The sequence below is a fragment of the Otolemur garnettii genome, unplaced genomic scaffold (assembly GCF_000181295.1).
Source record: "Otolemur garnettii isolate 467f Iridium unplaced genomic scaffold, OtoGar3 scaffold00035, whole genome shotgun sequence".
Taxonomy (NCBI): domain Eukaryota; kingdom Metazoa; phylum Chordata; class Mammalia; order Primates; family Galagidae; genus Otolemur; species Otolemur garnettii.
In genome coordinates this window covers 13303434-13314411 of record NW_003852430.1, presented here as the reverse complement: position 1 = coordinate 13314411, position 10978 = coordinate 13303434, and the positions used below count along the sequence as shown (strand labels likewise).

The 10978-nt window shown below is 36.8% G+C and overlaps 1 protein-coding gene across 1 annotated transcript in view; it reads left to right on the top strand.

Annotated features, from left to right (window-relative positions):
- Nucleotides 1-10978, top strand: part of LMBRD1 (LMBR1 domain containing 1) — a 118509-nt gene that overhangs the window by 7948 nt on the left and 99583 nt on the right. The window lies entirely within an intron of this gene.

Sequence of the window (10978 nt, the reverse complement as noted above, 5' to 3'; positions counted from 1 at the left end):
AGGTCGTCCAGCAGGCCTAGACCTGCCCCTGACCAGGTCCTTCAGCGGGCCTAGACCTGCCACTGACCGGGTTGTTCAGCAGGCCTGCAGTGTGAGCAGTGCCTTTGGTTAGTCTGAAAATATTTTAAGTTCTCATAATGGATAATGGTTTTAAGCTTTTGTGTTTCTCATAACTCTGCTTGTGTTTATTTGATTTCATTTGCATTAATGAAATAAGTAAATAATTTAGAAGTATTTTTAAAATTGGTAATTCAGAATTTTAATCTCCATTTTATATTGATTAATTTAAGTCAGTATGTATAGTGGAAAAACTTCTGGACTGGGACTTATAAGATGTGAGTTCTAACCTGGACTCTTACCTATCTAGCTATGTACCTTTGGCCAAATCACTTAATTTTCTGGACGTTGGAGTCCTCATTTTAAAAACGAAGAGTGTGGACTGAAAGTTTTCAGAGTGCTTTTTCAAATTATGCAAATTACTTTAAAATTTCTCATTAAGTGTCTGTGAGGCAGGAACTGTGTCTTTGTTATTGTGTCCCTAGTATCTAGCACACAGTACTTGAATATTTGAATGAAAAAATGTTTCAATTATCTCAATAATACACGGTTATAAAATAAGTTTCTGAATGGGTTAAATGGGCATAAATTATATGGAATTGGGTCAAATGGTATAAGGCATTTGAAATTGGGCCAAATGGCACAAATCATTTGAAAATACTTTTGTAGTTAGGTTTAGCTATATTCTGATTGCTGTGAAAATTTCAATTTTTTTTTCCCTATGGGTTAGTCATTCAACAGTATTGATTGAGCACTTAGTATATGCAAACACTGTGGTATTCCAAGTGTTACAAAGATAGTAACTCACATCTCTTGGAGTATTTACTGTGTGTCAGACCCAGTTTTTTAAGTGATTTACATGCATTGCTTTGATCCTTCAACCTTGTAAGGTACATAATATTATCCTTTCTTTTTTCTTTCTTTTTTTTTAATGTTTCAGGTTCATTGAGGGCACAAAGAATTAGGTTACACTGACTGTATTTGTTAGCCAAAGTCCCTCTTATAGTTGGGTCTGTCCCCAAGAGGTATGCCATGTATTTTATCCCTCCAGCCCCCTCCCTTCTCCTCTTTTCCACTCCCTCATTTCCCTGCCCCCTACCTTGAATTGAGTTTTTTGCTTATGTGGGTATGTATTAGATCATATACTGGCTTCATACTAGAATTGAGTACATTGGATTCTTGCTTCTCCATTCTTGTAAGAAGAATGTGTTCCGGTTCTATCCAGGTCAATTCAAAAGATATAAAGTCTCCATCTTTTTTAATGACTAAATAGTATTCCAGGGTATAGACATGCCACAGCTTGTTAATCCATTCCTGGGTTGGTAGGCACATAGGTTGTTTCCACATTTTGGTGATTATAAGTTGAGCTGTGATAACCAGTGTAGTCTAAATGCCTTTATGACAAAATGATTTTTTTCCTTCTGGGTAGATGCCTAGTAATGGGATTGCAGGATAAAATAGGATGTCCAATTGAGGATTCTCCATATTTCCTTCCAAAAAGGTTGTATTTGTTTGTAATCCCACCAACAGCGTAAGTGTAGCCACCTTTTCACATCCGTGCCAGCATCTGTAGCTTTGAGACTTTGTAATGTGGGCTGTCCTCACTGGGGTTAGGTAATATCTCAGGGTATTTTTGATTTGTATTTCTCTGACAATCAGGGACAATGAGCATTTATTCAAATATTTGTTAGCCGTTCGACTGTCTTCATCAGAGAAGGTTCTGTTCATGTCTCTTGTCCCAGTGGTAGATGGGTTGTTTGCTCTTTTTTTCTTGATTAATTTGAGCTTTCTGTAGATTCTAGTTATGAATGCTTTGTCAGATTGATACCCTGAAAATATCTTTTCCCATTCTGAAGGGTTTTTTTGCTATTACTTATTATGTCCTTAGCTATGTAGAAGCCTTTCAGCTTAGTGAAGTCCCATTTGTTAATTTTTGTTGTTGTTGCGATGGCTGCTCAAGTCTCTATCATAAAATCTTTCCTAGTCCAACATTATCAAGAGTTTTTCCCAGACTTTCTTCTAAGATTTTCCTTGATTTTGTCTGAGATTTAAATATTTTATCCATCTTGAGTCAATTTTGGTAAATGTTGAAAGGTGTGGGTCGAGTTTTAGTCTTTTACATGTGGTTATCCAGTTCTCCCAGCTCCATTTGTTGCTTTTGTTTGGTTTATCAAAGCCCCACTGTATGCTTTCGTTGGGTTTATCAAAGGTCAGATTGCAAGTAGAGACTGGTTTCATTTCTTGACTTTCTATTCTTTTCTGTATGTCTATGTCTCTACTTTTGTGCTAGTACCAAGCTGTTTTGATTATTGTGGACTTGTAATGTAGCTTGAAGTCTGGTACAGTGATAACTCCTGCTTTGTTTTTATTTAAGAATAGCCTTGACCATATGGGTTTTTTCCCTGGTTCCATACAAAATGAAGTACTGTTCGGATGTGAGGGTGATCTGGCTGCAGCATCTGTCACCCCATTGATCTCCAGGGTTGATTCGACTGATCTGGCTGTCTAGGCAGGTGTCTCCTTCCTCCCTCACTGCTCCATGTGCGTCCCTCCCAAAGCTGTGCGGACGGTCCAAGAGGATGTCCTTTCCCGATAGAGGAGGACCGTTCTTCGGTTAAGGGTATACGAGTAGCTGCGCTCCCCTGCTAGAACCTCCAATCAAGCTTTCAAGGTCCATTTGTAGGAGAACGTAGGGTAGTCAAGCTTCCAAGACCCCAGACACATCCAAATGAGGTGCTGCATGTGGCAGTCTGCCAAAAAAAAAAAAAGTACTGCTCTTTCCACTTCTTCCAAGCATGATATTGGTATTTTAATGGGGATTGCATTGAATCTGTAGATTGCATGGGTAGAATAAACACTTTAACAATGTTGATTATTCCCAGCCAAGAGCATGGAATGTTCTTCCATTTTTTAATGTCTTCTGCTGTTTCTTTTCTTAGAGTTTTATAATTCTTTTTGTAAACATTCTTTACCTCTTCTGTTAGGTATATTCCTTAGCATTTCATTTTCTTTGAAGCTACTGTGAAGGGAATTGTGTCTTTGATTTGCTTTTCAACTTCACTGTTATTGGGGTATACAAAGGCTTCTGATTCGTGGACATTGATGTTATTCCCTGAGACATTACTGTATTTCCTGATCACTTCTAGGAGTTTTGTGGTTGATTGTCTGGGGTTTTCTAAGTCTAAGATCATATCATCATCAAAGAGGGAGAGTTTGACCTCCACTGCTGCCATGTGGATGCCCTTAATATCCTTCTCTTGCCTGATTTCATTGGCTTGAACTTCCAGAACAATGTTTAATAATAGTGGTGATAGTGGCCGTCTTTGTCTGATTGCAGTTCTAAGTAGAAAATCTTTCAGTATTATTCAGTTCATTCTGATGTTAGCTATAGGTTTGTCATAGATGGCTTTAATCGGCTTAAGTAATGTGCCACCTATGCCTATTTTCTTATGTGTTCTTGTTAGAAAACATAAGAAAATATGTTCTTATTAATATGTTAAATGCTTTTTCTGCATCTATTGAAAGGATCATATGGTCTTTGTTTTTGCTTCTATTGATATGGTGTGTTACATTAATGGATTTGTGTATGTTAAACCCACCTTGTGTCCCTTGGATAAAGCCTACTTGCTCATGATATATATATATATATATATATATATTTTTTTTTTTTTTAATGTGTAGCTGCAGTCTGTTACCTAAGATTTTGTTGAGTATTTTTAAATTGATACTCATTAGTGAAATTGATCTCTAGTTCTCCTTTTTTGTTGGGTGCTTTCCTAGTTTTGGATTCAAGGTGGTGTTTGCTTCACAGAATGTGTTGAGGAAGATGCCTTCCTTCTCAATGTTTTGGAATAGGTTCTACAGTATAGGTACAAGTTCATCTTTGAAGGTGTGGTAGAATTCTGATGTGAAGCCATCTGGTCCTGGGACTCTTTTTGTTGTTGTTGGAACCTTTTTTCTTGTTTCTGTAACCTCAGTGCTTGATAATGGTCTGTTGAAGAGATCTATTTCTTCTTGGTTAAGTCTATGGAGATGGTATGATTCCAGGTATTGGTCCATTTTCTTCACTTTGTCAAATTTCTGGATATAGAGTTTTTGGTAGTAGTCAGAGATAATCTCTTGTATCTCTGTGTTATATTGGTTGTTATTTCCTCCTTTTCATTTCTGATTGAGGTTATTGAAGATTTTACTTTTCTATTTCTGGTTAATCTGGCCAATGGTTTATCAATTTTATTTATCTTTTTGAAGAACCAACTTTGTGTTTCATTTATTTTCTGAATGATTCTTTTATTTTCAATTTCACTTATTTCTGATTTAATTTTGGTTGTTTTTTTTCTTCTGCTAGGTTTGGGATTGGATGGGTCTTTTCCATTTCTTTAAGATGATTCGTTAGATTGTTGATGTGCTCTTTTTCTGTTTTTAAGATGTGGGCATCTAATACAATAAATTTTCCTCCTAGAACTGCTTTTACAGTACCCCACAGGTTGTGGTAACTTGTAGCTTCATTGTTATGTTTGAGGAATTTAATAATTTCCATTTTATCTTTTCCTTGATCCAACTGTCATTCAGCATACAGTTATTTAGTTTCTATGCCTTTGTGTAGGGATGGCAATTTTTGTTGAAGTTGAGTTCCACCTTTATTGCTTTGTGGTATGAGAAGATACAGATATAGTTTTAATTTTTTTTTTATTTTTTTGAGGTTTGATTTGTTTGCTAGGATATGATCTATTTTGGAGAATGTTCCATGGGCCCATGAGAAGAACATATATTCTTTAGCTTTGGGATGGTGTTTTCTGCATATATCTCTTAAGAACAGTTATTATGGGGTCACTTTAAATCCCATGTATCTTTGTTAAGTTTCTGTTTAGAGGATCTGTCCAGCTGTGTAAGAGGGGTTTTGACGTCCTCTACTGTTATAGTGTTATAGGATATCATATTGCTTAAACCAGTTAAGGTCTGTTTGATCAGTCTAGTGGCATTTAGGGTGGGTACATAAATATTTAGAATTGAAACATCCTCTTGTTGTATTGTTCCCTTGACCAATAGGAAGTGACCATCTTTGTCTTTCTTAACTTTAATTGCTTTAAATCCACTTGTATCTGAAAATAAGATTGTGACCCCTCCTTTCTTCTGATTTTCATTTGACTGAAAGATTGTTTTCCATCCTTTCATCCTGACTCTTACTTTGTCCTTTGAGGCAAGTATGTTTCCTGCAGGCAGCAAATGGATGGCTTGTGCTTTTTTTATCCAAACAGCCAGGCTGTGCCTCTTCAGCGGGGAATTCAAGCCATCAACATTTATCGAGATAAGTGATAAGGGTGGTGGAGTTCTATTCATCTTATTTTGTGAAAGTCCATTGTTTAGTTTTATCTTCTGCATCATTGTAGAAGCTAGGTTTTGTCCTTTAGTTTCTGAGTGTTTAGTTTGCTGGTGGTCCATTGTGATGGTCTGTATAGAATAGGTCTAAGTATTTCCTATATTGTTGGTCTTGTTGTGGCAAGCTTTCTCAGTATTTGCATATCAGTAAATGATTTGATTTCTCCATTAATTATAAAGTTTAGCTTAGCAGGATATAGAAATCTGGACTGAAAATCGTTTTGTTTGAGTAGGTTAAATTTAGATGACCATTCTCTTTTTGATTGCAAAGTTTCATTTGAGAAGTCTTCTGTCACCTGGATGGATTTACTCCTTTAGGTGTATTGATGCTTACTCCTGGCTGCTTGCTGAGCTTTTAGTTTGATCTTGACTTTGGACAGGTTCATGACAATGTGTCTTGGACAAGCTCTGTTTGAGTTGGACACTCTGGGTTTGATATTACTCTGAAAGGAGTGTGTTGGAATCTTTAGCAATACTTGGGAAATTTTCATTTATGATATCCTCTAGTAAGGCTTCTATTCTTATGGGGCATTTTTCTTCCCCTTTCGGGGTATCTATAATTTGTATGTTTGAGTACTTCATGAAGCCTCATAATTCTTAATGAACGTTCTACTTTTTCTCTTCTTTTCTGCCTCTTTACCTATATTGGCTTAAGAGGTTTATCTTCTAGCTCTGAGATTCGTTGTCCTCTGTGGTCTAATCTGTTATGACACCTTCTACTACATCTTTAGTTCCCTGATTGTTTCAATTCTTTAAGCTTTGCTATATCCTTTCTGTATTCTTTATCTCTTTCATCTCTTATTTATTCTGTTTTTGGATTTCCTTTGGTTATTTTCCACTTGTCAGCAGTTTCTTTCATTGTTTTTACCATCCATATTTTAAATTCCCTTCCTGATGTTTCTAACATTTCTTCATGGGTAGAATCCTCTGCAGTAGCTTCCTCATGATCCCTTGGGCGGGGCGGGTTGCTCTGTTCTGGTGTTTCAGGTTGCCAGAATTTTTCTGCTGTTTTTCTTCCTTATGAGTATTTTATTTTTGTTTGTTTCCATACCTTACTTTTTCCTTTTAATTCCTCCTCCTCTTTAAGTTTCCTTGTCTTTGACCTAAGTTTGAATTGTCCTCTTGATCAGGCCTCAAAGTAAGAGAAGTGTGAAGAACAAGGAGGAGAAAAGATGGAAAAGGGAAGGGGTGGGTAAAAGGGAAGACAAAAAGAAGAGAGGAACAGAAAGGGAAATACAGTAATACTAGTGGGGTACAGTAGGGTGCTTTGACCCGCACTCACTCTTCCCAGGCTCAGGGGGGCTGGGCTGGGTGGGTCCCTTGAGGTCAGGAGCTCTTTGCCCGCCTGAGCAGACACAAGACCCCACTTTGACCAAATAGAGAAGAAAAACAAAACTATTGCAAATCAAAACAAAACAGGCACAAAATCTGAAGGGATAAAATTGGGTAGGGGGAAGAGTAACAGGAGCAGAAAAACTAGCAGAAATGAAGCCTTACTATTGAAAAAGGAAACAATCAAAAATTATAATTACAAGAGATAAGAAAAGAAAATCTGGGGGAAAAAGTTGAAAAAAGTGTTAAAAAGAAAAATAATATATAGCTATCTTGCCATGTGTTGCCTGGGCAACATGTAATCTGGGCTATGAGATGGTAATCACAGTGTTGATACAGCTGTATAAGATGGAAGCTGGAAGGCTCTGTCTCATTGAGGAGACCTGGGCCCATCTTCCTGGCTTCTTTGCCCTCAGACTTAGCAGGGTTGGGAGCCTGCAGCTCTCTCTCCTCAGCGTGCTTAATAGATACACCTGGAACTTTCCAAACCGTGTCCCTTGGCCACACAGTGGCTTTCCCGGGGAAAGTGTATGTTGCTCACATTTCCTTATCGGTGGCTGCCCCTCTTATTAGGCCTGCCAGAACCAGCCTTGCACTAGGACCCTGAGGACTGATCCTGAAAGCGGCTTTCCCACAATGGCTGCACCCACCCTGCCCACAGCCTAGCAGTGAAAACTCTGCTCTGCCTGGTGGCTCAGTCCCAGCTGCTGCACACTTTTCAAGATTACTCTGCCACTGACCCAAGCTCTTACAAAGTAAACTCCACCTATTGCCCAAGTCCGGGAGGGTGGGGGGGGGGTGGGGGGCGGGGGAAACCATAGGCTTTTTCCTCCATCTTATCACTCATGGCTGCAAAGGAGTTGTCTCTAGTCTAAGGTGACCAGATGTCCTGCTTTTGGTGGGACAGTCCCACTTTTCAATAATTTGACCCACATCCCACCGCGTTTTAAAAAAGTCCCGATTTTTGGAAAGAATGCATGAACGAGCGAGAGAACAAGAAGGGAATATACAGTTTTCGGCTGCCTTGTGGCTGTTTTGCCAGAATATGAGTTTTATATTATTTTTGTTAATTTTATAATGTTAAACTGTAATAATAACAAATAATTGCTGAGAAGTGAATATCGAGAACTGCTTATCAAAGTTTGCATTGTTGTCAGGCCCTGCCCTGTCCCGCCCCTGCCCCGCCCCCCCCACCACCACCATGTTGTTCCACTTTACAAATGTTAAAATCTGGTCACCCTACTCTAGTCCACCATCTATTGTCCTTGTTTTTAATGATTGAGAAACCAAGGTTCATAGAGGTGAAGGAACATGACCGGTCCAGCTTGCAAGTGCTGTAGCTAGGATTTGAAGCTCTGCGGTCTGGCTCTAGAACTCTTAGTTCAGAGGTTTCTTGGGAAGATGGCCTCTTGAGAAGTATAAGAAAGATACTCTTAAGCAGCTTAATAAATAGGATGTCGACCAGTGAGTCATCTTCTTTTTTTAATTAAGCTTAATCCACATTTTGTATTTTGGCAGAAAGTAACTATTTTTAGTGATACTGTTAGGTTTCTCTGCTTTTTATTATTGAATCTGAAGTAATGTACTTTTAATAATTTTGGACATATGTAATGAAATTGTTGATTTAACATTATGAGGTCATTTCCTCTGAGAAATAAATGTCATTATAGAATTCTATAAAAATGTTTAATTTCTTGTGGCTTTGTGTTTCTTGGATAAACGATTTGACATTTTAAGACTGTCTAGATATTTTTATTTTAAAATAGTGTAGTGTAATTCCAAATGTACAACACATCATTAGGTAATAAATTTCTAGGATATTTTTCTTTCTAAAAGCTTATAGGTTTATATAGGCAAATATGTATGTAGACATATATGAGTATCCTGATAAAATAGAAGTAGTGTAATTATCCTTTGTATAATTATTGTTTGAATAGTTTTTTTTAGTTTTGAATTTAGAATATTTGATTTATTTATATTTTTGTGGGCAAATATTTTCATGAAATTATGAACTTTCTATTAGATTAAGTGTTTGTTTTGGGTAGATATATAAATGGGTAGTCACTTTCTCTGTACTAGTTTTTTTTTTTTTTTCTAGTTTTGTAATCTCTGCGATTGCTTGATAGTTGTTTGAGTCAGGGTTTAAGAATCCTTTCACCTAAAGAAGGAAAAGTATTACCTATAAAAACTTAAGGTGCTGTTGGATGTCCCCTAAAAGAAGAAAATACATAACTGTAGTTGATGGACTTATTTTTTTGTTAAATCTAAATGTGGCACCTTTTAAAACTTTTTTCATTATTAGGATATTATTTATTCAGAAATTATTTGTTCTCCTTTTTCCCCTCTTTTATTACTTACTAACTTGTTTCTAGTTCTGTTTGGTTTTAGCCAGCTCAGAACTTAGATAATGGATCAGTTTTTTCTTGGTACTTTGATAGTCTTTTTTTGTTTGTTTGTTTGATACCTTGAAATATTCTTTGTGTCTCTGTCTCCTCTCACCTCTTTTGTTTTATGGGATGGGGAAAGTTAGTGTCATTCATGTCATTCACAGGAGTTTAAGTTAAAGCTGGCTTCCTATCTCTTAAAAGTAGAACTGAAAAGATTTTTCAAAATTTTTTTCCTAATAAACTCTAAACAGTATTTTCACTAGAAAGTTGTTACTGAAATCTCTTCAGGTGCCTTGTGAAAGACAAGTACAAGTATTTAAGAATTATTTCTTTATACTTCATGCCACGATTGTAAATTTAGTCATGTTAGAGCATTGGTTCTCAATCTTCCTAATGCCATTACCCTTTAATACAGTTCATCATGTTGTGATGACCCCCAACCATAAAATTATTTTCATTGCTACTTCATAACTGTAATTTTGCTACTGTTATGAATCATAATGTAAATATCTGATATGCAGTATGGTCTTAAGCAACCCCTGTGAAAGGGTCGTTTGATCCCCAAAGGGATCACGACCCACAGGTTGAGAACTGCTGTGTTAGAGTAAAAAGTATACCATAATGGCTTTAATCTATTCTAGCACTTAGGATAAAGGTATAAATTGACGTTTTCAAGGATGTATTTTTAATTTTTACAGTGTGCCTTTTTTATTCCTAATGTATATGCATCCTCTAACTTTCTCCATTTCCACCTCTAATGTTTTGAAACCTCCCTTTAAGTTAATATGGACTTGCTTACAAGGTAAAATTATTTGAGAGCTCAGTATGTCAGTGATTGCTGGTATTTCCCATAAGAACAGAAGGTCCCAGGCTTTTCAATGAGCAGGCCGTCTATACTGCTCTCTCTGTTTGTGTCCTAGTCCCCTTTCCGCCGTCTCTGCTTTCTTATGGCAGGGCTGAGTTGAAACACTCAGGTTGTTTCTGTTGACCTCTCTTTCAACATGTACCATTGTCGATAATTCTCACTAGCTAATTTCTTTGTTTCTGTCTTTTTTCCTAAAATAATTAACTTTCTTAGATTAAAAAAGAAAGAATCTTAAAGCACTGCTAGAAGTGCTCTATTAAACAGTCTGTTATAGTTGGCCAGTAATTTTGGGTGGTGATATACACAGAATGTACCAATCAAAAAGAGATTAGAAATTGACACTATGAGCAATAGGTTTTTTTTTTTTTTTTAAATTAGTAGTTGTAATATGGCTTCAAAACATTCAGTGTTTTAGTGGTCGTCTCTTACTCTTCCATTCCCTTGATGATTAAGGAAATACAACAGATTATTATGAGAGTCTAATTATATTGTGGGTAATTAATGTAGGGGGATGGGAAGGCCAGAGAGATGAGCTGGCTTAAGATGAGACCTGGATGAAGATATAGCAAAAAAAAAAAAAAAAAAAAAACAGAAGGAAGGAGCCATTAGGGAAAAGAAACAGCACAGAGGTTCTTAGGCAGGATGAATTTAGCTTATTTGGCTGAAGTGTGGTGTTGAAGATTTTGTTTTGGTAGAGGCTGAGATCAAGAGGAAGGCTGGGGCCAGATTCTTTTATGACTTTTAAGTCACGTTAATGAGTTTAAATTTTCTTCTAACTATAATGGGAAGTTAATGAAGATAAAAGATAATAGTGACTTGGGCGAGAGTGGTGCTACTGAAGAAAGATTATTAAGATTGAATTTGCTAGTGGATTAGACATGGGGGGTGCTGGAGAAAGAAAATCAGAGCACTACTTACTGCTTACTTTAGAGCAGTGTTTTTCAATCTTTTTTTTTTTTTT